Source organism: Hyla sarda, chromosome 1 (assembly GCF_029499605.1).
Source record: "Hyla sarda isolate aHylSar1 chromosome 1, aHylSar1.hap1, whole genome shotgun sequence".
Classification (NCBI taxonomy): Eukaryota; Metazoa; Chordata; class Amphibia; order Anura; family Hylidae; genus Hyla; species Hyla sarda.
In genome coordinates, this window is record NC_079189.1 from 261076922 (window position 1) to 261104538 (window position 27617).

The 27617-nt window shown below is 50.4% G+C and overlaps 12 pseudogenes; all 12 read right to left on the bottom strand.

Moving 5' to 3' along the window:
• Nucleotides 1–451: 451 nt before the first annotated feature.
• On the bottom strand, nt 452–571 carry LOC130321592 (5S ribosomal RNA; annotated as a pseudogene).
• A 284-nt stretch (nt 572–855) lies between these two features.
• LOC130352216 (5S ribosomal RNA) lies at nt 856–974 on the bottom strand (annotated as a pseudogene).
• Nucleotides 975–2228: 1254 nt separating this feature from the next.
• On the bottom strand, nt 2229–2348 carry LOC130331978 (5S ribosomal RNA; annotated as a pseudogene).
• A 4061-nt stretch (nt 2349–6409) lies between these two features.
• Nucleotides 6410–6529, bottom strand: LOC130320361 (5S ribosomal RNA; annotated as a pseudogene).
• A 1266-nt stretch (nt 6530–7795) lies between these two features.
• On the bottom strand, nt 7796–7915 carry LOC130320372 (5S ribosomal RNA; annotated as a pseudogene).
• Nucleotides 7916–10947: 3032 nt separating this feature from the next.
• LOC130352320 (5S ribosomal RNA) lies at nt 10948–11067 on the bottom strand (annotated as a pseudogene).
• A 1466-nt stretch (nt 11068–12533) lies between these two features.
• On the bottom strand, nt 12534–12653 carry LOC130318292 (5S ribosomal RNA; annotated as a pseudogene).
• Nucleotides 12654–16494: 3841 nt separating this feature from the next.
• Nucleotides 16495–16614, bottom strand: LOC130320383 (5S ribosomal RNA; annotated as a pseudogene).
• Nucleotides 16615–18665: 2051 nt separating this feature from the next.
• LOC130335224 (5S ribosomal RNA) lies at nt 18666–18785 on the bottom strand (annotated as a pseudogene).
• Nucleotides 18786–21413: 2628 nt separating this feature from the next.
• On the bottom strand, nt 21414–21533 carry LOC130320538 (5S ribosomal RNA; annotated as a pseudogene).
• Nucleotides 21534–23403: 1870 nt separating this feature from the next.
• On the bottom strand, nt 23404–23523 carry LOC130318304 (5S ribosomal RNA; annotated as a pseudogene).
• Nucleotides 23524–25187: 1664 nt separating this feature from the next.
• Nucleotides 25188–25307, bottom strand: LOC130336318 (5S ribosomal RNA; annotated as a pseudogene).
• Nucleotides 25308–27617: the final 2310 nt, after the last annotated feature.

A 27617-nucleotide genomic window follows, 5' to 3' on the forward strand; every position in this document is an offset into this window, starting at 1 on the left:
GATTTAAGCATCAATAAATTATTTTTGGAATCGGAGCAGAAGGCAGCAATAGAGCAAAATGTCAACGGCACCTGTGATTCCCAGCCAGTCTCCCATGCCAGTACTTACCAGGCCCTAAGCTGGGGAGCAGTCTGCGATCTGACGAGAGCAGGCACGTTCAGCTTAGGATGGCCGTTGACATCTTCACGCCTTGTATACTTTGGATTTAAGCATCAATAAATTTTTTTTTTAATCGGAGAGGAAGGCGGCAACAGATCAAAATGTCAATAGCACCTTGGATTGCCAGCCAGTCTCCCATGCCCGTACTTGCCGGGCAGCAGTCTGCGATCTGACAAGAACAGGCACATTCAGCTTAGGATAGCCGTAGACGGCTTCACACCATGTATATTGTGGATTTAAGCATCAATAAATCCTTTTCGGAATCGGAGCGGAAGGCGGCAACAGATTAAAATGTCAACTGCACCCGGTATTCCCAGCCAGTCTCCCATGCTGGTACTTACCAGGCCCTAAGCTGGGTAGCAGTCTGCGTTCTGACGAGAGCAGGCGCATTCAGCTTAGGATGGCCGTTGACAGCTTCACACTTTGTATACTGTGCATTTAAGCATCAATAAATCCTTTTCGGAATCGGAACGGAAGGCGGCAACAGAGCAAAATGTCAACGGCAGCCGGGATTCCCAGCCAGTGTCCCATGCCGGTACTTACCGGGCCCTAAGATCTGTACCAGTCTGCGATCTGACGAGAGCAGGCGCGTTAAGCTTAGGATGACCGTCGACAGCTTCACACCTTGTATACTGTGGATTTAAGCATCAATAAATTATTTTCGGAATCGGAGCGGAAGGCAGCAATAGAGCAAAATGTCAACGGCACCCGGGATTCCCAGCCAGTCTCCCATGCCAGTACTTACCGGCCCTAAGCTGCGTAGCAGTCTGCGATCTGACGAGAGCAGGCGCGTTCAGTTTAGGATGGCCGTTGACATCTTCACGCCTTGTATACTGTGGATTTAAGCATCAATAAAAAAAAAATTTAATCGGAGAGGAAGGCGGCAACAGATCAAAATGTCAATAGCACCTTGGATTGCCAGCCAGTCTCCCATGCCCGTACTTGCCGGGCAGCAGTCTGCGATCTGACAAGAACAGACGCATTCAGCTTAGGATGGCCATTGACAGCTTCGTTATTATTATACTGTGCATTTAAGCATCAATAAATCCTTTTCCGAAACGGAGCGGAAGGCGGCAACAGATTAAAATGTCAACTGCACCCGGGATTCCCAGCCAGTCTCCCTTGCTGGTACTTACCAGGCCCTAAGCTGGGTAGCAGTCTGCGATCTGACGAGAGCAGGCGCGTTCAGCTTAGGATGGCCATTGACAGCTTTTTGCTTTTTATACTGTGCATTTAAGCATCAATAAATCCTTTTCGGAATCGGAACGGAAGGCGGCAACAGAGCAAAAATGTCAACTGCACCCGGGATTCCCAGCCAGTCTCCCATGCCGGTACTTACTGGGCTCTAAGCTGGATAGCAGTCTGCGATCTGACGAGAGCAGGCGCGTTCAGCTAAGGATGGGCGTTGACATCTTCACGCCTTGTATATTGTGGATTTAAGCATCAATAAATATTTTTATTAATCGGAGAGGAAGGCGGCAACAGAGCAAAATGGCAATGGCACCTTGGATTGCCAGCCAGTCTCCCATGCCGGTATCTGCCGGGCACAAGTCTGCGATCTGAGGAGAGCAGGCACGTTCAGGCTTAGGATGGCCGTTGACAGCTTCACACCCTGTACATTGTGGATTTAAGCATCAATAAATCCTTTTCCGAATCGGACCGGAAGGCGGCAACAGATTAAAATGTCAACTGCACCCGGGATTCCCAGCCAGTCTACCATGCTGGTACTTACCAGGCCCTAAGCTGGGTAGCAGTCTGCGATCTGACGAGAACAGGCGCGTTCAGCTTAGGATGGCCGTTGACAGCTTCACACTTTGTAAACTGTGGATTTAAGCATCAATAAATAATTTTCGGAATCGGAGCAAAATCTCAACTGCACTCGGGATTCCCAGCCAGTCTCCCATGCTGGTACTTACCAGGCCCGAAGCTGGGTAGCAGTCTGCGATCTGACGAGAACAGGCGCATTCAGCTTAGGATGGCCGTAGACATCTTCACACCCTGTACACTGTGGATTTAAGCATCAATAAATCCTTTTCGGAATCGGAGCGTAAGGCGGCAACAGAGCAAAATGTCAACGACACCTGGGATTCCCAGCCAGTCTCCCATGCTGGTACTTACCAGGCCCTAAGCTGGGTAGCAGTCTGCGATCTGACGAGAGCAGGCGCGTTCAGCTTAGGAAGGCCGTTGACAGCTTCTCGCCCTTTATACTGTGCATTTAAGCATCAATAAATCCTTTTCGGAATCGGAACGGAAGGCGGCAACAGAGCAAAATGTCAACGGCAGCCGGGATTCCCAGCCAGTGTCCCATGCCGGTACTTACCGGGCCCTAAGATGGGTAGCAGTCTGCGATCTGACGAGAGCAGGCGCGTTCAGCTTAGGATGGCCGTTGACATCTTCACGCATTGTATATTGTGGATTTAAGCATCAATAAATATTTTTATTAATCGGAGAGGAAGGCGGCAACAGAGCAAAATGTCAATGGCACCTTGGATTGCCAGCCAGTCTCCCATGCCGGTAACTGCAGGGCAGCAGTCTGCGATCTGAGGAGAGCAGGCACGTTCAGGCTTAGGATGGCCGTTGACAGCTTCACAACCTGTATATTGTGGATTTAAGCATCAATAAATCCTTTTCCGAATCGGAGCGAAAGGCGGCAACAGATTAAAATGTCAACTGCACCCGGGATTCCAATCCAGTCTCCCATGCTGGTACTTACCAGGCCCTAAGTTGGGTAGCAGTCTGCGATCTGACGAGAGCAGGCGCGTTCAGCTTAGGATGGCCGTTGACAGCTTCACACTTTGTATACTGTGGATTTAAGCATCAATAAATAATTTTCGGAATCGGAGCAGAAAAAGAGCAAAATGTCAACTGCACCCGGGATTCCCAGCCAGTCTCCCATGCTGGTACTTACCAGGCCCTAAGCTGGGTATCAGTCTGCGATCTGACGAGAGCAGGCGCGTTCAGCTTAGGATGGCCGTTGACAGCTTCACACTTTGTATACTGTGCATTTAAGCATCAATAAATCCTTTTCGGAATCGGAACGGAAGGCGGCAACAGAGCAAAATGTCAACGGCTGCCGGGATTCCCAGCCAGTGTCCCATGCCGGTACTTACCGGACCCTAAGATCTGTACCAGTCTGCGATCTGACGGAGCAGGCGCGTTAAGCTTAGGATGGCCGTCGACAGCTTCACACCTTGTATACTGTGGATTTAAGCATCAATAAATTCTTTTCGGAATCGGACCGGAAGGCAGCAATAGAGCAAAATGTCAACGGCATGCGGGATTCCCAGCCAGTCTCCCATGCCAGAACTTACCAGGCCCTAAGCTGGGTAGCAGTCTGCGATCTGACGAGAGCAGGCGCATTCAGCTTAGGATGGCCATTGACAGCGTCATGCTTTTTATACTGTGCATTTAAGCATCAATAAATCCTTTTCGGGATCGGAACGGAAGGCGGCAACAGAGCAAAATGTCAACTGCACCCGGGATTCCCAGCCAGTCTCCCATGCCGGTACTTACCGGGCCCTAAGCTGGGTAGCAGTCTGCGATCTGACGAGAGCAGGCGCGTTCAGCTTAGGATGACCATTGACTGCGTCATGCTTTTTATACTGTGCATTTAAGCATCAATAAATCCTTTTCGGAATCGGAACGGAAGGCGGCAACAGAGCAAAATGTCAACTGTACCCGGGATTCCCAGCCAGTCTCCCATGCCGGTACTTACTGGGCTCTAAGCTGGGTAGCAGTCTGCGATCTGACGAGAGCAAGCGCGTTCAGCTTAGGATGGCCGTTGACATCTTCACGCCTTGTATATTGTGGATTTAAGCATCAATAAATATTTTTTTAATCGGAGAGGAAGGCGGCAACAGAGCAAAATGTCAATGGCACCTTGGATTGCCAGCCAGTCTCCCATGCCGGTAACTGCCGGGCAGCAGTCTGCGACCTGAGGAGAGCAGGCACGTTCAGGCTTAGGATGGCCGTTGACAGCTTCACACCCTGTATATTGTGGATTTAAGCATCAATAAATCCTTTTCCGAATCGGAGCGGAAGGCGGCAACAGATTAAAATGTCAACTGCACCCGGGATTCCCAGCCAGTCTCCCATGCTGGTACTTACCAGGCAATAAGCTGGGTAGCAGGCTGCAATCTGACAAGAGCAGGCGCATTCAGCTTAGGATGGCCGTTGACAGCTTCACACATTGTATACTGTGGATTTAAGCATCAATAAATAATTTTCGGAATCGGAGCAGAAACAGAGCAAAATGGCAACTGCACCCGGGATTCCCAGCCAGTGTCCCATGCTGGTACTTACCAGGCCCGAAGCTGGGTAGCAGTCTGCGATCTGACTAGATCAGGCGCATTCAGCTTAGGATGGCCGTTGACATCTTCACACCCTGTATACTGTGGATTTAAGCATCAATAAATCCTTTTCGGAATCGGAGCGTAAGGCGGCAACAGAGCAAAATGTCAACGACACCTGGGATTCCCAGCCAGTCTCCCATGCTGGTACTTACCGGGCCCTAAGCTGGGTAGCAGTCTGCGATCTGACGAGAGCAGGCGCGTTCAGCTTAGGATGGCTGTTGACAGCTTCACACCCTGTATATTGGGGATTTAAACATGAATAAATCCTTTTCCGAATTGGAGCAGAAGGCGGCAACAGATTAAAATGTCAACTGCACCCGGGATTCCCAGCCAGTCTCCCATGCTGGTACTTACCAGGCCCTAAGCTGGGTAGCAGTCTGCGATCTGAAGAGAGCAGGGGCGTTCAGCTTAGGATGGCCGTTGACAGCTTCACACTTTGTATACTGTGCATTTAAGCATCAATAAATCCTTTTCGGAATCGGAACGGAAGGCGGCAACAGAGCAAAATGTCAACGGCAGCCGGGATTCCCAGCCAGTGTCCCATGCCGGTACTTACCGGGCCCTAAGATGGGTAGCAGTCTGCGATCTGACGAGAGCAGGCGCGTTCAGCTTAGGATGGCCGTTGACATCTTCACGCATTGTATATTGTGGATTTAAGCATCAATAAATATTTTTATTAATCGGAGAGGAAGGCGGCAACAGAGCAAAATGTCAATGGCACCTTGGATTGCCAGCCAGTCTCCCATGCCGGTAACTGCAGGGCAGCAGTCTGTGATCTGAGGAGAGCAGGCACGTTTAGGCTTAGGATGGCCGTTGACAGCTTCACACCCTGTATATTGTGGATTTAAGCATCAATAAATCCTTTTCCGAATCGGAGCGAAAGGCGGCAACAGATTAAAATGTCAACTGCACCCAAGATTACAATCCAGACTCCCATGCTGGTACTTACCAGGCCCTAAGCTGGGTAGCAGTCTGCGATCTGACGAGAGCAGGCGCGTTCAGCTTAGGATGGCCGTTGACAGCTTCACACTTTGTATACTGTGGATTTAAGCATCAATAAATCCTTTTCCGAATCGGAGCGGAAGGCGGCAACAGATTAAAATGTCAACTGCACCCGGGATTCCCAGCCAGTCTCCCATGCCAGTACTTACCAGGCCCTAAGCTGGGTAGCAGTCTGCGATCTGACGAGAGCAGGCGCGTTCAGCTTAGGATGGCCATTGACAGCGTCATGCTTTTTATACTGTGCATTTAAGCATCAATAAATCCTTTTCGGAATCGGAACGGAAGGCGGCAACAGAGCAAAATGTCAACGGCAGCCGGGATTCCCAGCCAGTGTCCCATGCTGGTACTTACCGGGCCCTAAGATCTGTACCAGTCTGCGATCTGACGAGAGCAGGCGCGTTAAGCTTAGGATGGCCATTGACAGCTTCATGCTTTTTATACTGTGCATTTAAGCATCAATAAATCCTTTTCGGAATCGGAACGGAAGGCGGCAACAGAGCAAAATGTCAACTGCACCCGGGATTCCCAGCCAGTCTCCCATGCCAGTACTTACTGGGCCCTAAGCTGCGTAGCCGTCTGCGATCTGACGAGAGCAGGCGCGTTAAGCTTAGGATGGCCATTGACAGCTTCATGCTTTTTATACTGTGCATTTAAGCATCAATAAATCCTTTTCGGAATCAGAGAGGAAGGCGGCAGCAGAGCAAAATGTCAATAGCACCTTGGATTGCCAGCCAGTCTCCCATGCCCGTACTTGCCGGGCAGCAGTCTGCGATCTGACAAGAATAGGCACATTAAGCTTAGGATAGCAGTAGACGGCTTCTCACCCTGTATACTGTGGATTTAAGCATCAATAAATCCTTTTCGGAATCGGAACGCAAGGCGGCTACAGAGCAAAATGTCAACAACACCTGGGATTCCCAGCCAGTCTCCCATGCTGGTACTTACCGGGCCCTAAGCTGGGTAGCAGTCTGCGATCTGACGAGAGCAGGCGCGTTCAGCTTAGGATGGCCGTTGACAGCTTCACGCCCTTTATACTGTGCATTTAAGCATCAATAAATCCTTTTCCGAATCGGAGCGGAAGGCGGCAACAGAGCAAAATGTCAACTGCACCCTGGATTCCCAGCCAGTCTCCCATGCCGGTACTTACTGGGCCCTAAGCTGGGTAGCAGTCTGTGATCTGACGAGAGCAGGCGCGTTCAGCTTAGGATGGCCGTTGACATCTTTACGCCTTGTATATTGTGGATTTAAGCATCAATAAATATTTTTATTAATCGGAGAAGAAGGCGGCAACAGAGCAAAATGTCAATGGCACCTTGGATTGCCAGCCAGTCTCCCATGCCGGTAACTGCCGGGCAGCAGTCTGCGACCTGAGGAGAGCAGGCACGTTCAGGCTTAGGATGGCCGTTGACAGCTTCACACCCTGTATATTGTGGATTTAAGCATCAATAAATCCTTTTCCGAATCGGAGCGGAAGGCGGCAACAGATTAAAATGTCAACTGCACCCGGGATTCCCAGCCAGTCTCCCATGCTGGTACTTACCAGGCCCTAAGCTGGGTATCAGTCTGCGATCTGACGAGAGCAGGCGCGTTCAGCTTAGGATGGCCGTTGACAGCTTCACACTTTGTATACTGTGCATTTAAGCATCAATAAATCCTTTTCGGAATCGGAACGGAAGGCGGCAACAGAGCAAAATGTCAACGGCAGCCGGGATTCCCAGCCAGTGTCCCATGCCGGTACTTACCGGGCCCTAAGTTCTGTACCAGTCTGCGATCTGACGAAAGCAGGCGCGTTAAGCTTAGGATGGCCGTCGACAGCTTCACACCTTGTATACTGTGGATTTAAGCATCAATAAATTATTTTCGGAATCAGAGCGGAAGGCAGCAATAGAGCAAAATGTCAACGGCACCCGGGATTCCCAGCCAGTCTCCCATGTCAGTACTTACCGGGCCCTAAGCTGGGTAGCAGTCTGCAATCTGATGAGAGCAGGCGCGTTCAGCTTAGGATTGCCATTGACAGCTTCATGATTTTTATACTGTGCATTTAAGCATCAATAAATCCTTTTCGGAATCGGAGAGGAAGGCGGCAACAGAGCACCTTGGATTGCAAGCCAGTCTCCCATGCCCGTTCTTGCCGGGCAGCAGTCTGCGATCTGACAAAAACAGGCACATTCAGCTTAGGATAGCCGTAGACGGCTTCACACCCTGTATACTGTGGATACTGTGGATTTAAGCATCAATAAATCCTTTTCGGAATCAGAGCAAAAGGCGGCTAAAGAGCAAAATGTCAACAACACCTGGGATTCCCAGCCAGTCTCCCATGCTGGTACTTACCGGGCCCTAAGCTGGGTAGCAGTCTGCGATCTGACGAGAGCAGGCGCGTTCAGCTTAGGATGGCCGTTGACAGCTTCACGCCCTTTATACTGTGCATTTAAGCATCAATAAATCCTTTTTGGAATCGGAACGGAAGGCGGCAACAGAGCAAAATGTCAACTGCACCCGGGATTCCCAGCCAGTCTCCCGTGCCGGTACTTACTGGGCCCTAAGCTGGGTAACAGTCTGCGATCTGACGAGAGCAGGCGCGTTCAGCTTAGGACGGCCGTTGACATCTTCACACCCTGTATATTGTGGATTTAAGCATCAATAAATATTTTTATTAATCGGAGAGGAAGGCGGCAACAGAGCAAAATGTCAATGGCACCTTGGATTGCCAGCCAGTCTCCCATGCCGGTAACTGCCGGGCAGCAGTCTGCGATCTGAGGAGAGCAGGCACGTTCAAGCTTAGGATGGCCGTTGACAGCTTCACACCCTGTATATTGTGGATTTAAGCATCAATAAATCCTTTTCCGAATCGGAGCGGAAGGCGGCAACAGATTAAAATGTCAACTGCACCCGGGATTCCCAGCCAGTCTCCCATGCTGGAACTTACCAGGCCCTAAGCTGGGTAGCAGTCTGCGATCTGACGAGAGCAGGCGCGTTCAGCTTAGGATGGCCGTTGACAGCTTCACACTTTGTATACTGTGGATTTAAGCATCAATAAATAATTTTCGGAATCGGAGCAAAATGTCATCTGCACCTGGGATTCCCAGCCAGTCTCCCATGCTGGTACTTACCAGGCCCGAAGCTGGGTAGCAGTCTGCGATCTGATGAGAACAGGCGCATTCAGCTTAGGATGGCCGTAGACATCTTCACACCCTGTATACTGTGGATTTAAGCATCAATAAATCCTTTTCGGAATCGGAGCGGAAAGCGGCAACAGAGCAAAATGTCAATGGCAGCCGGGATTCCCAGCCAGTGTCCCATGCCGGTACTTACCGGGCCCTAAGATCTGTACCAGTCTGCGATCTGATGAGAGCAGGCGCGTTAAGCTTAGGATGGCCGTCGACAGCTTCACACCTTGTATACTGTGGATTTAAGCATCAATAAATCCTTTTCGGAATCAGAGCGGAAGGCGGCTAAAGAGCAAAATGTCAACAACACCTGGGATTCCCAGCCAGTCTCCCATGCCGGTACTTACTGGGCCCTAAGCTGGGTAGCAGTCTGCGATCTGACGAGAGCAGGCGCGTTCAGCTTAGGATGGCCATTGACAGCTTCCTGCTTTTTATACTGTGCATTTAAGCATCAATAAATCCTTTTCGGAATCGGAAACGAAACGGAAGGCGGCAACAGAGCAAAATGTCAACTGCACCCGGGATTCCCAGCCAGTCTCCCATGCCGGTACTTATTGGGCCCTAAGCTGGGTAGCAGTCTGCGATCTGACGAGAGCAGGCGTGTTCAGCTTAGGATGGCCGTTGACGTCTTCACGCCTTGTATATTGTGGATTTAAGCATCAATAATTATTTTTATTAATCGGAGAGGAAGGCGGCAATAGAGCAAAATGTCAATGGCACCTTGGATTGCCAGCCAGTCTCCCATGCCGGTAACTGCCGGGCAGCAGTCTGTGATCTGAGAAGAGCAGGCACGTTCAGGCTTAGGATGGCCGTTGACAGCTTCACACCCTGTATATTGTGGATTTAAGCATCAATAAATCCTTTTCCGAATCGGAGCGGAAGGCGGCAACAGATTAAAATGTCAACTGCACCCGAGATTCCCAGCCAATCTCCCATGCTGGTACTTACCAGGCCCTAAGCTGGGTAGCAGTCTGCGATCTGCCGAGAGCAGGCGCGTTCAGCTTAGGATGGCCGTTGACAGCTTCACGCTCTTTATACTGTGGATTTAAGCATCAATAAATTCTTTTCGGAATCGGAGCGGAAGGCAGCAATAGAGCAAAATGTCAACGGCAACCGGGATTCCCAGCCAGTCTCCCATGCCAGTACTTACCGGGCCCTAAGCTGGGTAGCAGTCTGCAATCTGACAAGAGCAGGCACGTTCAGCTTTGGATGGCCATTGACAGCTTCATCCTTTTTATACTGTGAATTTAAGCATCAATAAATCCTTTTCGGAATCGGAACGGAAGGCGGCAACAGAGCAAAATGTCAACTGCACCCGGGATTCCCAGCCAGTCTCCCATGCCGGTACTTACTGGGCCCTAAGCTGGGTAGCAGTCTGCGATCTGACGAGAGCAGGCACGTTCAGCTTAGGATGGCCGTTGACATCTTCACGCCTTGTATATTGTGGATTTAAGCATCAATAATTATTTTTATTAATCGGAGAGGAAGGCGGCAATATAGCAAAATGTCAATAGCACCTTGGATTGCCAGCCAGTCTCCCATGCCGGTAACTGCCGGGCAGCAGTCTGCGATCTGAGAAGAGCAGGCACGTTCAGGCTTAGGATGGCCGTTGACAGCTTCACACCCTGTATATTGTGGATTTAAGCATCAATAAATCCTTTTCGGAATCGGAACGGAAGGCGGCAACAGAGCAAAATGTCAACTGCACCCGGGATTCCCAGCCAGTCTCCCATGCTGGTACTTACCAGGCCCTAAGCTGGGTAGCAGTCTGCGATCTGACGAGAGCAGGCGCGTTCAGCTTAGGATGGCCGTCGACAGCTTCACACCTTGTATACTGTGGATTTAAGCATCAATAAAGCAAAATGTCAACGGCACCCGGGATTCCCAGCCCTTCTCCCATGCCAGTACTTACCGGGCCCTAAGCTGGGTAGCAGTCTGCGATCTGACGAGAGCAGGCGCGTTCAGCTTAGGATGGCCGTTGACAGCTTCACGCCCTTTATACTGTGCATTTAAGCATCAATAAATCCTTTTCCGAATCGGAGCGGAAGGCTGCAACAGATTAAAATGTCAACTGCACCCGGGATTCCCAGCCAGTCTCCCATGCTGGTATTTACCAGGCCCTAAGCTGGGTAGCAGTCTGCGATCTGACGAGAGCAGGCGCGTTCAGCTTAGGATGGCCGTTGACAGCTTCACACTTTGTATACTGTGCATTTAAGCATCAATAAATCCTTTTCGAAATCGGAACGGAAGGCGGCAACAGAGCAAAATGTCAACGGCAACCGGGATTCCCAGCCAGTCTCCCATGCTAGTACTTACCAGGCCCTAAGCTGGGTAGCAGTCTGCGATCTGCCGAGAGCAGGCGCGTTCAGCTTAGGATGGCCGTTGACAGCTTCACGCCCTTTATACTGTGCATTTAAGCATCAATAAATCCTTTTCCGAATCGGAACGGAAGGCGGCAACAGAGCAAAATGTCAACGGCAGCCGGGATTTCCAGCCAGTGTCCCATGCCGGTACTTACCGGGCCCTAAGATCTGTACCAGTCTGCGATCTGACGAGAGCAGGCGCGTTCAGCTTAGGATGGCCATTGACAGCTTCATGTTTTTTATACTGTGCATTTAAGCATCAATAAATCCTTTTCGGAATCGGAGAGGAAGGCGACAACAGAGCAAAATGTCAATAGCACCTTGGATTGCCAGCCAGTCTCCCATGCCTGTACTTGCCGGGCAGCAGTGTGCGATCTGACAAGAACAGGCACATTCAGCTTAGGATAGCCATAGACGGCTTCACACCCTGTATACTGTGGATTTAAGCATCAATAAATCCTTTTTGGAATCGGAGCGGAAGGCGGCTACAGAGCAAAATTTCAACAACACCTGAGATTCCCAGCCAGTCTCCCATGCTGGAACTTACCGGGCCCTAAGCTGGGTAGCAGTCTGCAATCTGACGAGAGCAGGCGCGTTCAGCTTAGGATGGCCGTTGACAGCTTCACAACCTTTATACTGTGCATTTAAGCATTAATAAATCCTTTTCCGAATCGGAGCGGAAGGCGGCAACAGATTAAAATGTCAACTGCACCCGGGATTCCCAGCCTGTCTCCCATGCTGGTACTTACCAGGCCCTAAGCTGGGTATCAGTCTGCGATCTGACGAGAGAAGGCGCGTTCAGCGTAGGATGGCCGTTGACAGCTTCACACTTTGTATACTGTGCATTTAAGCATCAATAAAATCTTTTCGGAATCGGAGCAAAATGTCAACTGCACTCGGGATTCCCAGCCAGTCTCCCATGCTGGTACTTACCAGGCCCGAAGCTGGGTAGCAGTCTGCAATCTGACGAGAACAGGCTTATTCAGCTTAGGATGGCCGTAGACATCTTCACACCCTGTATACTGTGGATTTAAGCATCAATAAATCCTTTTCGGAATCGGAGCGTAAGGCGGCAACAGAGCAAAATGTCAACGACACCTGGGATTCCCAGCCAGTCTCCCATGCTGGTTCTTACCGGGCCCTAAGCTGGGTAGCAGTCTGCGATCTGACGAGAGCAGGCGCGTTCAGCTTAGGATGGCCGTTGACAGCTTCTCGCCCTTTATACTGTGCATTTAAGCATCAATAAATCCTTTTCGGAATCGGAACGGAAGGCGGCAACAGAGCAAAATGTCAATGGCAGCTGGGATTCCCAGCCAGTGTCCCATGCCGGTACTTACCGGGCCCTAAGATCTGTAACAGTCTGCGATCTGACGAGAGCAGGCGCGTTAAGCTTAGGATGGCCGTCGACAGCTTCACACCTTGTATACTGTGGATTTAAGCATCAATAAATTATTTTTGGAATCGGAGCAGAAGGCAGCAATAGAGCAAAATGTCAACGGCACCCGGGATTCCCAGCCAGTCTCCCATGCCAGTACTTACCGGGCCCTAAGCTGGGTAGCAGTCTGCGATCTGACGAGAGCAGGCACGTTCAGCTTAGGATGGCCGTTGACATCTTCACACCCTTTATACTGTGGATTTAAGCATCAATAAATATTTTTTTTAATCGGAGAGGAAGGCGGCAACAGAGCAAAATGTCAATAGCACCTTGGATTGCCAGCCAGTCTCCCCTGCCCGTACTTGCCGGGCAGCAGTCTGCGATCTGACAAGATCAGGCGCATTCAGCTTAGGATAGCCGTAGACGGCTTCACACCCTGTATATTGTGGATTTAAGCATCAATAAATCCTTTTCGGAATCGGAGCGGAAGGCGGCAACAGATTAAAATGTCAACTGCACCCGGGATTCCCAGCCAGTCTCCCATGCTGGTACTTACCAGGCCCTAAGCTGGAAAGCAGTCTGCGATCTGACGAGAGCAGGCGCGTTCCGCTTAGGATGGCCATTGACAGCTTCTCGCCCTTTATACTGTGCATTTAAGCATCAATAAATCCTTTTCGGAAGGCGGCAACAGAGCAAAATGTCAACGGCAGCCGAGATTCCAAGCCAGTGTCCCATGCCGGTACTTACCGGGCCCTAAGATCTGTAACAGTCTGCGATCTGACGAGAGCAGGCGCGTTAAGCTTAGGATGGCCGTCGACAGCTTCACACCTTGTATACTGTGGATTTAAGCATCAATAAATATTTTTTTTAATCGGAGAGGAAGGCGGCAACAGATCAAAATGTCAATAGCACCTTGGATTGCCAGCCAGTCTCCCATGCCCGTACTTGCAGGGCAGCAGTCTGCGATCTGAAAAGAACAGGCGCATTCAGCTTAGGATAGCCGTAGACGGCTTCACACCCTGTATATTGTGGATGTAAGCATCAATAAATCCTTTTCGGAATCGAAGCAAAATGTCTACAGAGCTACAGAGCAAAATGTCAACAACACCTGAGATTCCCAGCCAGTCTCCCATGCTGGTACTTACCGGTCCCTAAGCTGGGTAGCAGTCTGCGATCTGACGAGAGCAGGCGCGTTCAGCTTAGGATTGCTGTTGACAGCTTCACACTTTGTATACTGTGCATTTAAGCATCAATAAATCCTTTTCGGAATCGAAGCGGAAGGCGGCTACAGAGCAAAATGTCAACAACACCTGGGATTCCCAGCCAGTCTCCCATGCTGGTACTTACCGGGCCCTAAGCTGGGTAGCAGTCTGCGATCTGACGAGAGCAGGCGCGTTCAGCTTAGGATGGCCCTTGACAGCTTCACACTTTTTGTATACTGTGGATTTAAGCATCAATAAATAATTTTCGGAATCGGAGAAGAAACAGAGCAAAATGTTAATTGCACCCGGGATTCCCAGCCAGTCTCCCATGCTGGTACTTACCAGGCCCGAAGCTGGGTAGCAGTCTGCGATCTTACGAGAACAGGCGCAATCAGCTCAGGATGGCCGTTGACAGCTTCTCGCCCTTTATACTGTGCATTTAAGCATCAATAATTCCTTTTCGGAATCGGAACGGAAGGCGGCAACAGAGCAAAATGTCAACGGCAGCCGGGATTCCCAGCCAGTGTCCCATGCCGGTACTTACCGGGCCCAAAGATCTATACCAGTCTGCGATCTGACGAGAGCAGGCGCGTCAAGCTTAGGATGGCCGTCGACAGCTTCACACCTTGTATACTGTGGATTTAAGCATCAATAAATTCATTTCGGAATCGGAGCGGAAGGCAGCAATAGAGCAAAATGTCAACGGCACCTGGGATTCCCAGCCAGGCTCCCATGCCAGTACTTACCGGGCCCTAAGCTGGGTAGCAGTCTGCAATCTGACGAGAGCAGGCGCGTTCAGCTTAGGATGGCCATTGACAGCTTCATGCTTTTTATACTGTGCATTTAAGCATCAATAAATCCTTTTCGGAATCGGAGAGGAAGGCGGCAACAGAGCAAAATGTCAATAGCACCTTGGATTGCCAGCCAGTCTCCCATGCCCGTACTTGCCGGGCAGCAGTCTGCGATCTGACAAGAACAGGCACATTCAGCTTAGGATAGCCGTAGACGGCTTCACACCCTGTATACTGTGGATTTAAGCATCAATAAATCCTTTTCGGAATCGAAGCGGAAGGCGGCTTCAGAGCAAAATGTCAACAACACCTGGGATTCCCAGCCAGTCTCCCATGCTGGTACTTACCGGGCCCTAAGCTGGGTAGCAGTCTGCGATTTGACGAGAGCAGGCGCGTTCAGCTTAGGATGGCCGTTGACAGCTTCACCCCCTTTATACTGTGCATTTAAGCATCAATAAATCCTTTTCCGAATCGGAGCGGAAGGCGGCAACAGATTAAAATGTCAACTGCACCCGGGATTCCCAGCCAGTCTCCCATGCTGGTACTTAACAGGCCCTAAGCTGGGTAGCAGTCTGCGATCTGACGAGAGCAGGCGCGTTCAGCTTAGGATGGCCGTTGACAGCTTCACACTTTGTATACTGTGCATTTAAGCATCAATAAATCCTTTTCAGAATCGGAACGGAAGGCGGCAACAGAGCAAAATGTCAACGGCAGCCGGGATTCCCAGCCAGTGTCCCATGCCGGTACTTACCAGGCCCTAAGATCTGTACCAGTCTGCGATCTGACGAGAGCAGGCGCGTTAAGCTTAGGATGGCCGTCGACAGCTTCACACCTTGTATACTGTGGATTTAAGCATCAATAAATTATTTTCGGAATCGGAGCGGAAGGCAGCAATAGAGCAAAATGTCCACGGCACCTGGGATTCCCTGCCAGTCTCCCATGCCAGTACTTACCGGGCCCTAAGCTGGGTAGCAGTCTGCGATCTGACGAGAGCAGGCGCGTTCAGCTTAGGATGGCCATTGACAGCTTCATGCTTTTTATACTGTGCATTTAAGCATCAATAAATCCTTTTCGGAATCGGAGAGGAAGGCGGCAACAGAGCAAAATGTCAATAGCACCTTGGATTGCCAGCCAGTCTCCCATGCCCGTACTTGCCAGGCAGCAGTCTGCGATCTGACAAGAACAGGCACATTCAGCTTAGGATAGCCGTAGACTGCTTCACACCCTGTATACTGTGGATTTAAGCATCAATAAATACTTTTCGGAATCGAAGCGGAAGGCGGCTACAGAGCAAAATGTCAACAACACCTGGGATTCCCAGCCAGTCTCCCATGCTGGTACTTACCGGGACCTAAGCTGGGTAGCAATCTGCGATCTGACGAGACCAGGTGCGTTCAGCTTAGGATGGCGGATGACAGCTTCAAACTTTGTATACTGTGCATTTAAGCATCAATAAATCCTTTTCGGAATCGGAATCGGAACGGAAGGCGGCAACAGAGCAAAATGTCAACAGCAGCCGGGATTCCCAGCCAGTGTCCCATGCCGGTACTTACCAGGCCCTAAGATCTGTACCAGTCTGCGATCTGACGAGAGCAGGCGCGTTAAGCTTAGGATGGCTGTTGACAGCTTCACACCTTGTATATTGTGGATTTAAGCATCAATAAATTCTTTTCGGAATCGGAGCAATAGAGCAAAATGTCAACGGCAACCGGGATTCTCAGCCAGTCTCCCATGCCAGTACTTACCGGGCCCTAAGCTGGGTAGCAGTCTGCGATCTGACGATAGCAGGCGCGTTCAGCTTAGGATGGCCATTGACAGCTTCATGATTTTTATACTGTGCATTTAAGCATCAATAAATCCTTTTCGGAATCGGAGAGGAAGGCGGCAACAGAGCACCTTGGATTGCAAGCCAGTCTCCCATGCCCGTTCTTGCCGGGCAGCAGTCTGCGATCTGACAAAAACAGGCACATTCAGCTTAGGATAGCCGTAGACGGCTTCACACCCTGTATACTGTGGATACTGTGGATTTAAGCATCAATAAATCCTTTTCGGAATCAGAGCAAAAGGCGGCTAAAGAGCAAAATGTCAACAACACCTGGGATTCCCAGCCAGTCTCCCATGCTGGTACTTACCGGGCCCTAAGCTGGGTAGCAGTCTGCGATCTGACGAGAGCAGGCGCGTTCAGCTTAGGATGGCCGTTGACAGCTTCACGCCCTTTATACTGTGCATTTAAGCATCAATAAATCCTTTTTGGAATCGGAACGGAAGGCGGCAACAGAGCAAAATGTCAACTGCACCCGGGATTCCCAGCCAGTCTCCCGTGCCGGTACTTACTGGGCCCTAAGCTGGGTAACAGTCTGCGATCTGACGAGAGCAGGCGCGTTCAGCTTAGGACGGCCGTTGACATCTTCACACCCTGTATATTGTGGATTTAAGCATCAATAAATATTTTTATTAATCGGAGAGGAAGGCGGCAACAGAGCAAAATGTCAATGGCACCTTGGATTGCCAGCCAGTCTCCCATGCCGGTAACTGCCGGGCAGCAGTCTGCGATCTGAGGAGAGCAGGCACGTTCAAGCTTAGGATGGCCGTTGACAGCTTCACACCCTGTATATTGTGGATTTAAGCATCAATAAATCCTTTTCCGAATCGGAGCGGAAGGCGGCAACAGATTAAAATGTCAACTGCACCCGGGATTCCCAGCCAGTCTCCCATGCTGGAACTTACCAGGCCCTAAGCTGGGTAGCAGTCTGCGATCTGACGAGAGCAGGCGCGTTCAGCTTAGGATGGCCGTTGACAGCTTCACACTTTGTATACTGTGGATTTAAGCATCAATAAATAATTTTCGGAATCGGAGCAAAATGTCATCTGCACCTGGGATTCCCAGCCAGTCTCCCATGCTGGTACTTACCAGGCCCGAAGCTGGGTAGCAGTCTGCGATCTGATGAGAACAGGCGCATTCAGCTTAGGATGGCCGTAGACATCTTCACACCCTGTATACTGTGGATTTAAGCATCAATAAATCCTTTTCGGAATCGGAGCGGAAAGCGGCAACAGAGCAAAATGTCAATGGCAGCCGGGATTCCCAGCCAGTGTCCCATGCCGGTACTTACCGGGCCCTAAGATCTGTACCAGTCTGCGATCTGATGAGAGCAGGCGCGTTAAGCTTAGGATGGCCGTCGACAGCTTCACACCTTGTATACTGTGGATTTAAGCATCAATAAATCCTTTTCGGAATCAGAGCGGAAGGCGGCTAAAGAGCAAAATGTCAACAACACCTGGGATTCCCAGCCAGTCTCCCATGCCGGTACTTACTGGGCCCTAAGCTGGGTAGCAGTCTGCGATCTGACGAGAGCAGGCGCGTTCAGCTTAGGATGGCCATTGACAGCTTCCTGCTTTTTATACTGTGCATTTAAGCATCAATAAATCCTTTTCGGAATCGGAAACGAAACGGAAGGCGGCAACAGAGCAAAATGTCAACTGCACCCGGGATTCCCAGCCAGTCTCCCATGCCGGTACTTATTGGGCCCTAAGCTGGGTAGCAGTCTGCGATCTGACGAGAGCAGGCGTGTTCAGCTTAGGATGGCCGTTGACGTCTTCACGCCTTGTATATTGTGGATTTAAGCATCAATAATTATTTTTATTAATCGGATTGGAAGGCGGCAATAGAGCAAAATGTCAATGGCACCTTGGATTGCCAGCCAGTCTCCCATGCCGGTAACTGCCGGGCAGCAGTCTGTGATCTGAGAAGAGCAGGCACGTTCAGGCTTAGGATGGCCGTTGACAGCTTCACACCCTGTATATTGTGGATTTAAGCATCAATAAATCCTTTTCCGAATCGGAGCGGAAGGCGGCAACAGATTAAAATGTCAACTGCACCCGAGATTCCCAGCCAATCTCCCATGCTGGTACTTACCAGGCCCTAAGCTGGGTAGCAGTCTGCGATCTGCCGAGAGCAGGCGCGTTCAGCTTAGGATGGCCATTGACAGCTTCATGATTTTTATACTGTGCATTTAAGCATCAATAAATCCTTTTCGGAATCGGAGAGGAAGGCGGCAACAGAGCACCTTGGATTGCAAGCCAGTCTCCCATGCCCGTTCTTGCCGGGCAGCAGTCTGCGATCTGACAAAAACAGGCACATTCAGCTTAGGATAGCCGTAGACGGCTTCACACCCTGTATACTGTGGATACTGTGGATTTAAGCATCAATAAATCCTTTTCGGAATCAGAGCAAAAGGCGGCTAAAGAGCAAAATGTCAACAACACCTGGGATTCCCAGCCAGTCTCCCATGCTGGTACTTACCGGGCCCTAAGCTGGGTAGCAGTCTGCGATCTGACGAGAACAGGCGCGTTCAGCTTAGGATGGCCGTTGACAGCTTCACGCCCTTTATACTGTGCATTTAAGCATCAATAAATCCTTTTTGGAATCGGAACGGAAGGCGGCAACAGAGCAAAATGTCAACTGCACCCGGGATTCCCAGCCAGTCTCCCGTGCCGGTACTTACTGGGCCCTAAGCTGGGTAACAGTCTGCGATCTGACGAGAGCAGGCGCGTTCAGCTTAGGACGGCCGTTGACATCTTCACACCCTGTATATTGTGGATTTAAGCATCAATAAATATTTTTATTAATCGGAGAGGAAGGCGGCAACAGAGCAAAATGTCAATGGCACCTTGGATTGCCAGCCAGTCTCCCATGCCGGTAACTGCCGGGCAGCAGTCTGCGATCTGAGGAGAGCAGGCACGTTCAAGCTTAGGATGGCCGTTGACAGCTTCACACCCTGTATATTGTGGATTTAAGCATCAATAAATCCTTTTCCGAATCGGAGCGGAAGGCGGCAACAGATTAAAATGTCAACTGCACCCGGGATTCCCAGCCAGTCTCCCATGCTGGAACTTACCAGGCCCTAAGCTGGGTAGCAGTCTGCGATCTGACGAGAGCAGGCGCGTTCAGCTTAGGATGGCCGTTGACAGCTTTACACTTTGTATACTGTGGATTTAAGCATCAATAAATAATTTTCGGAATCGGAGCAAAATGTCATCTGCACCTGGGATTCCCAGCCAGTCTCCCATGCTGGTACTTACCAGGCCCGAAGCTGGGTAGCAGTCTGCGATCTGATGAGAACAGGCGCATTCAGCTTAGGATGGCCGTAGACATCTTCACACCCTGTATACTGTGGATTTAAGCATCAATAAATCCTTTTCGGAATCGGAGCGGAAAGCGGCAACAGAGCAAAATGTCAATGGCAGCCGGGATTCCCAGCCAGTGTCCCATGCCGGTACTTACCGGGCCCTAAGATCTGTACCAGTCTGCGATCTGATGAGAGCAGGCGCGTTAAGCTTAGGATGGCCGTCGACAGCTTCACACCTTGTATACTGTGGATTTAAGCATCAATAAATCCTTTTCGGAATCAGAGCGGAAGGCGGCTAAAGAGCAAAATGTCAACAACACCTGGGATTCCCAGCCAGTCTCCCATGCCGGTACTTACTGGGCCCTAAGCTGGGTAGCATTCTGCGATCTGACGAGAGCAGGCGCGTTCAGCTTAGGATGGCCATTGACAGCTTCCTGCTTTTTATACTGTGCATTTAAGCATCAATAAATCCTTTTCGGAATCGGAAACGAAACGGAAGGCGGCAACAGAGCAAAATGTCAACTGCACCCGGGATTCCCAGCCAGTCTCCCATGCCGGTACTTATTGGGCCCTAAGCTGGGTAGCAGTCTGCGATCTGACGAGAGCAGGCGTGTTCAGCTTAGGATGGCCGTTGACGTCTTCACGCCTTGTATATTGTGGATTTAAGCATCAATAATTATTTTTATTAATCGGAGAGGAAGGCGGCAATAGAGCAAAATGTCAATGGCACCTTGGATTGCCAGCCAGTCTCCCATGCCGGTAACTGCCGGGCAGCAGTCTGTGATCTGAGAAGAGCAGGCACGTTCAGGCTTAGGATGGCCGTTGACAGCTTCACACCCTGTATATTGTGGATTTAAGCATCAATAAATCCTTTTCCGAATCGGAGCGGAAGGCGGCAACAGATTAAAATGTCAACTGCACCCGAGATTCCCAGCCAATCTCCCATGCTGGTACTTACCAGGCCCTAAGCTGGGTAGCAGTCTGCGATCTGCCGAGAGCAGGCGCGTTCAGCTTAGGATGGCCGTTGACAGCTTCACGCTCTTTATACTGTGGATTTAAGCATCAATAAATTCTTTTCGGAATCGGAGCGGAAGGCAGCAATAGAGCAAAATGTCAACGGCAACCGGGATTCCCAGCCAGTCTCCCATGCCAGTACTTACCGGGCCCTAAGCTGGGTAGCAGTCTGCAATCTGACAAGAGCAGGCACGTTCAGCTTTGGATGGCCATTGACAGCTTCATCCTTTTTATACTGTGAATTTAAGCATCAATAAATCCTTTTCGGAATCGGAACGGAAGGCGGCAACAGAGCAAAATGTCAACTGCACCCGGGATTCCCAGCCAGTCTCCCATGCCGGTACTTACTGGGCCCTAAGCTGGGTAGCAGTCTGCGATCTGACGAGAGCAGGCACGTTCAGCTTAGGATGGCCGTTGACATCTTCACGCCTTGTATATTGTGGATTTAAGCATCAATAATTATTTTTATTAATCGGAGAGGAAGGCGGCAATATAGCAAAATGTCAATAGCACCTTGGATTGCCAGCCAGTCTCCCATGCCGGTAACTGCCGGGCAGCAGTCTGCGATCTGAGAAGAGCAGGCACGTTCAGGCTTAGGATGGCCGTTGACAGCTTCACACCCTGTATATTGTGGATTTAAGCATCAATAAATCCTTTTCGGAATCGGAACGGAAGGCGGCAACAGAGCAAAATGTCAACTGCACCCGGGATTCCCAGCCAGTCTCCCATGCTGGTACTTACCAGGCCCTAAGCTGGGTAGCAGTCTGCGATCTGACGAGAGCAGGCGCGTTCAGCTTAGGATGGCCGTCGACAGCTTCACACCTTGTATACTGTGGATTTAAGCATCAATAAAGCAAAATGTCAACGGCACCCGGGATTCCCAGCCAGTCTCCCATGCCAGTACTTACCGGGCCCTAAGCTGGGTAGCAGTCTGCGATCTGACGAGAGCAGGCGCGTTCAGCTTAGGATGGCCGTTGACAGCTTCACGCCCTTTATACTGTGCATTTAAGCATCAATAAATCCTTTTCCGAATCGGAGCGGAAGGCTGCAACAGATTAAAATGTCAACTGCACCCGGGATTCCCAGCCAGTCTCCCATGCTGGTATTTACCAGGCCCTAAGCTGGGTAGCAGTCTGCGATCTGACGAGAGCAGGCGCGTTCAGCTTAGGATGGCCGTTGACAGCTTCACACTTTGTATACTGTGCATTTAAGCATCAATAAATCCTTTTCGAAATCGGAACGGAAGGCGGCAACAGAGCAAAATGTCAACGGCAACCGGGATTCCCAGCCAGTCTCCCATGCTAGTACTTACCAGGCCCTAAGCTGGGTAGCAGTCTGCGAGCTGCCGAGAGCAGGCGCGTTCAGCTTAGGATGGCCGTTGACAGCTTCACGCCCTTTATACTGTGCATTTAAGCATCAATAAATCCTTTTCCGAATCGGAACGGAAGGCGGCAACAGAGCAAAATGTCAACGGCAGCCGGGATTTCCAGCCAGTGTCCCATGCCGGTACTTACCGGGCCCTAAGATCTGTACCAGTCTGCGATCTGACGAGAGCAGGCGCGTTCAGCTTAGGATGGCCATTGACAGCTTCATGTTTTTTATACTGTGCATTTAAGCATCAATAAATCCTTTTCGGAATCGGAGAGGAAGGCGACAACAGAGCAAAATGTCAATAGCACCTTGGATTGCCAGCCAGTCTCCCATGCCTGTACTTGCCGGGCAGCAGTGTGCGATCTGACAAGAACAGGCACATTCAGCTTAGGATAGCCATAGACGGCTTCACACCCTGTATACTGTGGATTTAAGCATCAATAAATCCTTTTTGGAATCGGAGCGGAAGGCGGCTACAGAGCAAAATTTCAACAACACCTGAGATTCCCAGCCAGTCTCCCATGCTGGAACTTACCGGGCCCTAAGCTGGGTAGCAGTCTGCAATCTGACGAGAGCAGGCGCGTTCAGCTTAGGATGGCCGTTGACAGCTTCACAACCTTTATACTGTGCATTTAAGCATTAATAAATCCTTTTCCGAATCGGAGCGGAAGGCGGCAACAGATTAAAATGTCAACTGCACCCGGGATTCCCAGCCTGTCTCCCATGCTGGTACTTACCAGGCCCTAAGCTGGGTATCAGTCTGCGATCTGACGAGAGAAGGCGCGTTCAGCGTAGGATGGCCGTTGACAGCTTCACACTTTGTATACTGTGCATTTAAGCATCAATAAAATCTTTTCGGAATCGGAGCAAAATGTCAACTGCACTCGGGATTCCCAGCCAGTCTCCCATGCTGGTACTTACCAGGCCCGAAGCTGGGTAGCAGTCTGCAATCTGACGAGAACAGGCTTATTCAGCTTAGGATGGCCGTAGACATCTTCACACCCTGTATACTGTGGATTTAAGCATCAATAAATCCTTTTCGGAATCGGAGCTTAAGGCGGCAACAGAGCAAAATGTCAACGACACCTGGGATTCCCAGCCAGTCTCCCATGCTGGTTCTTACCGGGCCCTAAGCTGGGTAGCAGTCTGCGATCTGACGAGAGCAGGCGCGTTCAGCTTAGGATGGCCGTTGACAGCTTCTCGCCCTTTATACTGTGCATTTAAGCATCAATAAATCCTTTTCGGAATCGGAACGGAAGGCGGCAACAGAGCAAAATGTCAACGGCAGCTGGGATTCCCAGCCAGTGTCCCATGCCGGTACTTACCGGGCCCTAAGATCTGTAACAGTCTGCGATCTGACGAGAGCAGGCGCGTTAAGCTTAGGATGGCCGTCGACAGCTTCACACCTTGTATACTGTGGATTTAAGCATCAATAAATTATTTTTGGAATCGGAGCAGAAGGCAGCAATAGAGCAAAATGTCAACGGCACCCGGGATTCCCAGCCAGTCTCCCATGCCAGTACTTACCGGGCCCTAAGCTGGGTAGCAGTCTGCGATCTGACGAGAGCAGGCACGTTCAGCTTAGGATGGCCGTTGACATCTTCACGCCCTTTATACTGTGGATTTAAGCATCAATAAATATTTTTTTTAATCGGAGAGGAAGGCGGCAACAGAGCAAAATGTCAATAGCACCTTGGATTGCCAGCCAGTCTCCCCTGCCCGTACTTGCCGGGCAGCAGTCTGCGATCTGACAAGATCAGGCGCATTCAGCTTAGGATAGCCGTAGACGGCTTCACACCCTGTATATTGTGGATTTAAGCATCAATAAATCCTTTTCGGAATCGGAGCGGAAGGCGGCAACAGATTAAAATGTCAACTGCACCCGGGATTCCCAGCCAGTCTCCCATGCTGGTACTTACCAGGCCCTAAGCTGGAAAGCAGTCTGCGATCTGACGAGAGCAGGCGCGTTCCGCTTAGGATGGCCATTGACAGCTTCTCGCCCTTTATACTGTGCATTTAAGCATCAATAAATCCTTTTCGGAAGGCGGCAACAGAGCAAAATGTCAACGGCAGCCGAGATTCCAAGCCAGTGTCCCATGCCGGTACTTACCGGGCCCTAAGATCTGTAACAGTCTGCGATCTGACGAGAGCAGGCGCGTTAAGCTTAGGATGGCCGTCGACAGCTTCACACCTTGTATACTGTGGATTTAAGCATCAATAAATATTTTTTTTAATCGGAGAGGAAGGCGGCAACAGATCAAAATGTCAATAGCACCTTGGATTGCCAGCCAGTCTCCCATGCCCGTACTTGCAGGGCAGCAGTCTGCGATCTGACAAGAACAGGCGCATTCAGCTTAGGATAGCCGTAGACGGCTTCACACCCTGTATATTGTGGATGTAAGCATCAATAAATCCTTTTCGGAATCGAAGCAAAATGTCTACAGAGCTACAGAGCAAAATGTCAACAACACCTGAGATTCCCAGCCAGTCTCCCATGCTGGTACTTACCGGTCCCTAAGCTGGGTAGCAGTCTGCGATCTGACGAGAGCAGGCGCGTTCAGCTTAGGATTGCTGTTGACAGCTTCACACTTTGTATACTGTGCATTTAAGCATCAATAAATCCTTTTCGGAATCGAAGCGGAAGGCGGCTACAGAGCAAAATGTCAACAACACCTGGGATTCCCAGCCAGTCTCCCATGCTGGTACTTACCGGGCCCTAAGCTGGGTAGCAGTCTGCGATCTGACGAGAGCAGGCGCGTTCAGCTTAGGATGGCCCTTGACAGCTTCACACTTTTTGTATACTGTGGATTTAAGCATCAATAAATAATTTTCGGAATCGGAGAAGAAACAGAGCAAAATGTTAATTGCACCCGGGATTCCCAGCCAGTCTCCCATGCTGGTACTTACCAGGCCCGAAGCTGGGTAGCAGTCTGCGATCTTACGAGAACAGGCGCAATCAGCTCAGGATGGCCGTTGACAGCTTCTCGCCCTTTATACTGTGCATTTAAGCATCAATAATTCCTTTTCGGAATCGGAACGGAAGGCGGCAACAGAGCAAAATGTCAACGGCAGCCGGGATTCCCAGCCAGTGTCCCATGCCGGTACTTACCGGGCCCAAAGATCTATACCAGTCTGCGATCTGACGAGAGCAGGCGCGTCAAGCTTAGGATGGCCGTCGACAGCTTCACACCTTGTATACTGTGGATTTAAGCATCAATAAATTCATTTCGGAATCGGAGCGGAAGGCAGCAATAGAGCAAAATGTCAACGGCACCTGGGATTCCCAGCCAGTCTCCCATGCCAGTACTTACCGGGCCCTAAGCTGGGTAGCAGTCTGCAATCTGACGAGAGCAGGCGCGTTCAGCTTAGGATGGCCATTGACAGCTTCATGCTTTTTATACTGTGCATTTAAGCATCAATAAATCCTTTTCGGAATCGGAGAGGAAGGCGGCAACAGAGCAAAATGTCAATAGCACCTTGGATTGCCAGCCAGCCAGTCTCCCATGCCCGTACTTGCCGGGCAGCAGTCTGCGATCTGACAAGAACAGGCACATTCAGCTTAGGATAGCCGTAGACGGCTTCACACCCTGTATACTGTGGATTTAAGCATCAATAAATCCTTTTCGGAATCGAAGCGGAAGGCGGCTTCAGAGCAAAATGTCAACAACACCTGGGATTCCCAGCCAGTCTCCCATGCTGGTACTTACCGGGCCCTAAGCTGGGTAGCAGTCTGCGATTTGACGAGAGCAGGCGCGTTCAGCTTAGGATGGCTGTTGACAGCTTCACCCCCTTTATACTGTGCATTTAAGCATCAATAAATCCTTTTCCGAATCGGAGCGGAAGGCGGCAACAGATTAAAATGTCAACTGCACCCGGGATTCCCAGCCAGTCTCCCATGCTGGTACTTAACAGGCCCTAAGCTGGGTAGCAGTCTGCGATCTGACGAGAGCAGGCGCGTTCAGCTTAGGATGGCCGTTGACAGCTTCACACTTTGTATACTGTGCATTTAAGCATCAATAAATCCTTTTCAGAATCGGAACGGAAGGCGGCAACAGAGCAAAATGTCAACGGCAGCCGGGATTCCCAGCCAGTGTCCCATGCCGGTACTTACCAGGCCCTAAGATCTGTACCAGTCTGCGATCTGACGAGAGCAGGCGCGTTAAGCTTAGGATGGCCGTCGACAGCTTCACACCTTGTATACTGTGGATTTAAGCATCAATAAATTATTTTCGGAATCGGAGCGGAAGGCAGCAATAGAGCAAAATGTCCACGGCACCTGGGATTCCCTGCCAGTCTCCCATGCCAGTACTTACCGGGCCCTAAGCTGGGTAGCAGTCTGCGATCTGACGAGAGCAGGCGCGTTCAGCTTAGGATGGCCATTGACAGCTTCATGCTTTTTATACTGTGCATTTAAGCATCAATAAATCCTTTTCGGAATCGGAGAGGAAGGCGGCAACAGAGCAAAATGTCAATAGCACCTTGGATTGCCAGCCAGTCTCCCATGCCCGTACTTGCCAGGCAGCAGTCTGCGATCTGACAAGAACAGGCACATTCAGCTTAGGATAGCCGTAGACTGCTTCACACCCTGTATACTGTGGATTTAAGCATCAATAAATACTTTTCGGAATCGAAGCGGAAGGCGGCTACAGAGCAAAATGTCAACAACACCTGGGATTCCCAGCCAGTCTCCCATGCTGGTACTTACCGGGACCTAAGCTGGGTAGCAATCTGCGATCTGACGAGACCAGGTGCGTTCAGCTTAGGATGGCGGATGACAGCTTCAAACTTTGTATACTGTGCATTTAAGCATCAATAAATCCTTTTCGGAATCGGAACGGAAGGCGGCAACAGAGCAAAATGTCAACAGCAGCCGGGATTCCCAGCCAGTGTCCCATGCCGGTACTTACCAGGCCCTAAGATCTGTACCAGTCTGCGATCTGACGAGAGCAGGCGCGTTAAGCTTAGGATGGCTGTTGACAGCTTCACACCTTGTATATTGTGGATTTAAGCATCAATAAATTCTTTTCGGAATCGGAGCAATAGAGCAAAATGTCAACGGCAACCGGGATTCTCAGCCAGTCTCCCATGCCAGTACTTACCGGGCCCTAAGCTGGGTAGCAGTCTGCGATCTGACGATAGCAGGCGCGTTCAGCTTAGGATGGCCATTGACAGCTTCATGCTTTTTATACTGTGCATTTAAGCATCAATAAATCCTTTTCGGAATCGGAGAGGAAGGCGGCAACAGAGCAAAATGTCAATAGCACCTTGGATTGCCAGCCAGTCTCCCATGCCCGTACTTGCCGGGCAGCAGTCTGCGATCTGACAAGAACAGGCACATTCAGCTTAGGATAGCCGTAGACGGCTTCACACCCTGTATACTGTGGATTTAAGCATCAATAAATTCTTTTCGGAATCGAAGCAGAAGGCGGCAACAGATTAAAATGTCAACTGCACCCGGGATTCCCAGCCAGTCTCCCATGCTGGTACTTACCAGGCCCTAAGCTGGGTATCAGTCTGCGATCTGACGAGAGCAGGCGCGTTCAGCTTAGGATGGCCGTTGACAGCTTCACACTTTGTATACTGTGCATTTAAGCATCAATAAATCCTTTTCGGAATCGGAAACGGAAGGCGTCAACAGAGCCAAATGTCAACGGCAGCCGGGATTCCCAGCCAGTGTCCTATGCCGGTACTT